Source organism: Chironomus tepperi, unplaced genomic scaffold (genome assembly GCF_022539635.2).
Source record: "Chironomus tepperi strain 1889 unplaced genomic scaffold, CSIRO-AGI_Ctep_v1 contig_85, whole genome shotgun sequence".
NCBI lineage: Eukaryota > Metazoa > Arthropoda > Insecta > Diptera > Chironomidae > Chironomus > Chironomus tepperi.
In genome coordinates this window covers 7,117,177-7,122,665 of record NW_027226207.1, presented here as the reverse complement: position 1 = coordinate 7,122,665, position 5,489 = coordinate 7,117,177, and the positions used below count along the sequence as shown (strand labels likewise).

At 32.5% G+C, this 5,489-nt stretch overlaps 1 long non-coding RNA gene across 1 annotated transcript; it reads right to left on the bottom strand.

The window, feature by feature from the left end:
- Positions 1–3,045: 3,045 nt before the first annotated feature.
- LOC139086379 (uncharacterized) lies at positions 3,046–3,529 on the bottom strand. The gene is made up of 2 exons (XR_011544005.1): positions 3,418–3,529; positions 3,046–3,328 (listed from the first exon to the last, which is right to left on the bottom strand). It is a non-coding gene; the product is annotated as an uncharacterized lncRNA (long non-coding RNA).
- Between the last annotated feature and the right edge of the window lie 1,960 nt (positions 3,530–5,489).

The window sequence follows — 5,489 nt, the reverse complement described above, 5'->3', positions numbered from 1 at the left end:
GATTCACAATAAGCTGCAATTGCTATGAGCTGGTGATGAGGGCGGGAAATGGTAATTTTTTTTTGGGTATGGGATGGAAAAAGATGAATGGGAAAAAATTAGAGGATTTTTACTATTATAATGTGAGATGAGAGAAGAAATGGAAAGAAAAAAATAGGTAAGAACTCTTTACAATTGCAATTTAGCATTTGCACACTTGAAATGCTTGCTGTGAATCTTTTTTTTTCTATTTTATTTGTATTTTATACAGCATATGTACATAATAATCAAGTCAACTACCGTCCCATCATCCTCTATTATTTACTTTATAGTGTATATTTTGCCTCAAGCTATGGCTTTTGTTGTTCGTTTTGAGTGGGTTGGCAAGGTTATTGAGATAGAAAATATTTAGTTCTTTTAGGATATTTTAATGGGTTTAGAGGGATTAAGTGACATATTCTCATGGTCTGTGATGTGTAAATTAGTGCTGGTTCAATTTAAGGGTCTTGTCGATTTCGCTGATCAAGTGATGTAGCTTGTACGCCGGGGGCACCTTCTCATGGGGCCGTGCAAGTGCTGTTAAAGCACCTTAACGTCATTTTGACGGAATTACAACAAAGTGTCTTAGCGATTGCGTTGTGTAGGTCAGGAACCTTGTTTTATCCATGAAATGGTCCTCAAACCCAAAGAGCATGACCACAAATCACATACATTCAAATGAAAATACTAATTCGCTATGAAACTAGAACTAAACTGATGCGGCACTAGGTCGATGTCATATTGAAGACCGCATTGATGACGGAAGTGGTAAAATTTTAGTTTGGTTACCTTATTCTTTTAAAATAATGAATTTTTAGGCTAGAATCGAAATCAGAACCTTTATTTTCCTATTCTACCTAATCTTTAGTCAATCTATCCCTAACTTACTAAATAAGCGCTCTATTCCACCTCAAATCCACTACACAATCCTTCAAACTTCTCTCAACATAATTCCTTTTCCATTTCATACATCTCTCATTGTACTTTGCTACATATTTGACTTCTTCATACTCTCAGTCTCTTCTATCTCTCGACAATGTCATCCGTAGATTATAATTAAGACATTTTTTCTCATCTCGATCTTATTTGTTCCATATTGTTGGCTAAATTATCGAATAAGAAGGAACGGAAGAAAACTGAATTGAAAGAAAACGGAAGGAAAAGTTGATGAAATTAATTATAGTTTAATTTCAGTTTACTATAAGTTTTGATTAGGTATTTAAATGACAACAATCAATGTTAATTACCTGTAGATTGTGTGGAGATTGTTGAGATTTGATGGGGGAATGGGATGTTGAAGGATGATGTGTTATGGTGTATTTATGGATGTTGAAGGTTGAATTTTATATTGAATATTGGATTGCATGATGTATTCACGAATGAGACAGATGAAGAAGGCTCAACAAAGGAGATTTAAAGGTTCCTGGAGTCTGAACATTTTTTTTGCGGAGTCTTCATTTGTGTCGCTCGGGATTAAAGTGTTAAGAAGTCGAATAAATCCAGTAGGGTCAAATTTGAAGTGAATCTTAGCTTTTTTGGCTCTAATCGAGTATTATTCATCAATATGTTTCATGATTTTGACATGATGTACGATAAATACCGAACTAGTATCCAACAAAGAGTTGTAATGCATACCTGAGCGACACACGGATCTGAAGACAGCTATTCAATACATATTAAGTTCTAAATGACCCTCCATGATCCAGCAAATGCAATTTAATGCATACTCAGTTCTAGCTAGCGATAGAGCCTGTTTTAGGCGTTATTTGAGGAAGGCCATGTTTCACAATAGATCTGTACGACCAGCGAAGCATGTATGCTTTAGATGACTGTTCCATAACTTATCCTAGATCTCTAAATATCATCAAACCAACAAATACACCAGAAACATCATCAAAACCTTCAAATACTCTCTTTTTAATGACAACAATGACAAATGTTCACACCTAAATGCACAAATCCTCAAATTAATCTCATATTAAGTGAGTAATTCAAAAATTGGTGCTAATAACTTTCCCAAAGTCACATACAACATTATTTGTAGTTCCCCTTCCAGCTATTTCCTTTCATTCTCAATTTTATTGTTCATTTAATCCACATACACAAAAGAGAGAACTTCACTGCATCTTTTATTCTAACAAAAAATCCTACAAATTTTTTTTGCATACACACATTGAATGGAAGTCACGTGTTGAGAGGCGGTGTGTAAAAGTGGTTAGTAAAACGAAAATTTATTCAATGTTGTACTATATCATGTGCTCAACAGAAGATGAAATAATATTATTGTACCAAATTAGTAGTTGGAAAAAATGGAAATAGAAACAGTCATTTGATGATATGTGATCGAGGTACACAAAAAATACACAAATTTTGGAAGGTTCTTGACTGGATTTATAAGAAAACAATAGCATCAACTCTTTAATATATAGTATGTAGTATAGATAAAAAGAATTGGATGTAAACATAATTTTTTTGAAATGGAATATACAATTGGACGACGAGTTAAAGACATGTGTTGAGGATGTTTACTTAAGTTTTCGTTATAAAAGCATGTGTTACTTACTTCTAGACTTTCTAAATCACTTTATGTGCTGAAAATAATATGACTTTTTTTCTTTTGTGGTATTGATGGTACTTGCTGATGTTTTTAAGCTTAATTGAATATGAGAAAAAAAGGGAGTCGTGTGTAATTTTATATCTGTTTTGTTGGAGAGATGTAGGTTGACGTTGAAAATGTTACAATTTTGAATGGGAAATTTTCTTTTGAATTTAAATTTGAGAAAGTGTTTGAATATATTTGAAATTATAGATGTAAATGCTTATTGTTGGCAATTTTAGTTGATTTCATATATCACCAAAAGTACGTTAGAACTAGATATCAACTGACTATCAGCAATATAGTTACGAACTAATAATTTTACTACGTCATCATCATGATCTGACGGTCGAAAAGTGCTTAGAAAATCGCTTTTGAAGATCCAAAAACTCTTTCATTACACTGAATAGAACTAAATAAAATTCCGATCGTTTGCTGACTTGACTTTGACTAGATGTCGAATATAACCGAAAATTTATTCGAGTTTTTGAACAATATAATCAAAATCTCATGATTTCTGTGCAGTTTTGGTCAAAAGCCTTGTTGTAGTCCTTAATAATTATTGAAAAACTTATAAGATAGCTTCTTAGGCAATTCTTGATTTGGATTTGAAATATGTATGGTTACTTCAAAGAAAATACTTGTCATGATGCAATTCAAGGCTGTTACAACTTCTTCTGTTTCTTTTTTGCTGCACTGCCTCCTTTTCCACTACTTTAGAAATCAAAATCAATTTATTTTTGCAAATTAAAGTTGTGAATTACTAAATTAGTATCTACGTCCTTGGCTCCACTATTCCATACCTTGCACAGAGAACATTTAAAGCAGGCACTATCCTTCGAGAATTTCTGACATTTTTAAATTTTAAGGACTTAATCGCCCTTTTCGATACAATCAATTCAGGAAAAAATTGTGACTACCCTTTAAAAATGTCTATCAATTCAATTTTCAATTTCAAATACGTTGCTTTCAAATGCACAGCAAACATGCTTTTTCCCTTTCCAAAAGATGTGCGTCTTATGAAAGAAAAATAATCTCAAACCATATAATCATGCACACCTAAACCCCTCAAATGTTTCACTCTTCCATTCCCAAAAGCTATTCAAATGTTTTCAAATTTCATAAATCCGTTACCTCACTCCAACATCTAACTCGTCTAAAAATCACTCAATAGCATGTAAGTAGCACTTGTACCTCTAACACTTGTTGGTGTTTAAAGGATGCTCAAGTGTTGTATAAATAAATCCATAAAAAGTAAACAAATTTCATTGAAAATCTGTTGAGGTTCTCGACCCCTTGCAGAACAAGAAGAAGGCAATAATAAAGCTTGAAATAAACAATAAAAATATTAAATATTTAATGGATATCATCGATATAATGCAAAATATGAAATTTAATATTCAATAACTAAACATTTACAAATACACACAAATAAATAGATGATGTCAGACAATAGAACTAGATGTTGAAAATATGTGTGGGAGAATAGAATGTTAAAAATATGAAAAATCGATCACCCTTAAAATATCCAACAAACAAAGAGATCACTTTCAAATAAAATATACAGTATACATCCATTTGATGGGAGAAATTGAGAACATGATGATTAATTTTTGAGTGGGGTTATGGAGCGCATTTGTGAAATTGAAAGTTGCTGCTGACTAGAGTAAGATTGTCTGATGCTAAACCTTCAACCTTAAAACTAACCACAGGCCTGACCTGTCAATAGGTCAAAACTGTCTGGGATAATTTTTTAATACCCCAAAAAATTCAAAAAACCAATACTTGAAAGAATCTATTCAACTTATGAACTCATTTTCTTTCATCACTTTTACAGCTGGAAAAGATTACAGTTGAAAAAATGTTGGCAAAAATCTTATTTTCCATTCTACTCAGAAAAGTGGCTGGACTTCATCAATTTTTTGTTAATCACTGAATTTTCTCAAATCGGAAATTGTAAAACTCATGATGTATAATGTTAAATGCTGATTTTCTTAGAAGTTTTTGGGTGAATGATCGGGGAGAAAATATTGACTAGTTGGAAAATGTATTGGAAGTTTGATGAAAGTATTGAAGAGTTTGTTTGGATGTTGAGTAATGCTGAAATTAGTCCGATTTATGATTTGGTGATTAATTATTTCGAATTGTATGGCGCTTTGAATTTATGGGTGACAAAAGATCACGTCGACGCACAAAAAACTCATGGAAGGAAGCTATCGATAGAGACAGTATTGCACTTGGAATCGAAAATAGGCAGTAATTAGAATTCCCAAAACCTGGTCATTGTCGTGCAGTTTAGACTAATTTTTGGCCAGTTTTCTTCACAAATTGTTTCAAAATTCGTTCCAAGTTGTTCCATAACATCGTAACAACCCCCAAATTGGACGATCTTTTCAGTCACTTGAAACTTAATATATATGAGAGCATAGTTATAAGAAAAAGCCAAAAATGAACATAAAGTCGATAGATTCTCTAAATCATCAATATTATTTACGGAAACTAATTTTGACTTGATCATTCGATCATTTTATTGAGAAGGTTATGCAATTTATAAAAGTTTTAATGGTCAACTAATGTTCATTTTACATTAAGATAAGGGAATTGCTATAGTAAATTAAAGAGAAGCTAAAGATTGGGTATTTCCTTATTCTTGAGGTTTTACTCTTTATCATGCGTGTACTCATGTGTATACTTCTTTGTCTCGTACTTTTCTTTGTGCACAATTAACTAAATCTGTCAATGCTAAAAAGCCCACTTCAGGTTTGTGTGACTCTGGCTTAGTGCCGGATCCGATATCAGCCGAATCCGAAACTTTCCAAATTCGACACCATACCAGAGTCACGCCATTTAAGAGGACATGAGTTTAAATTTCATC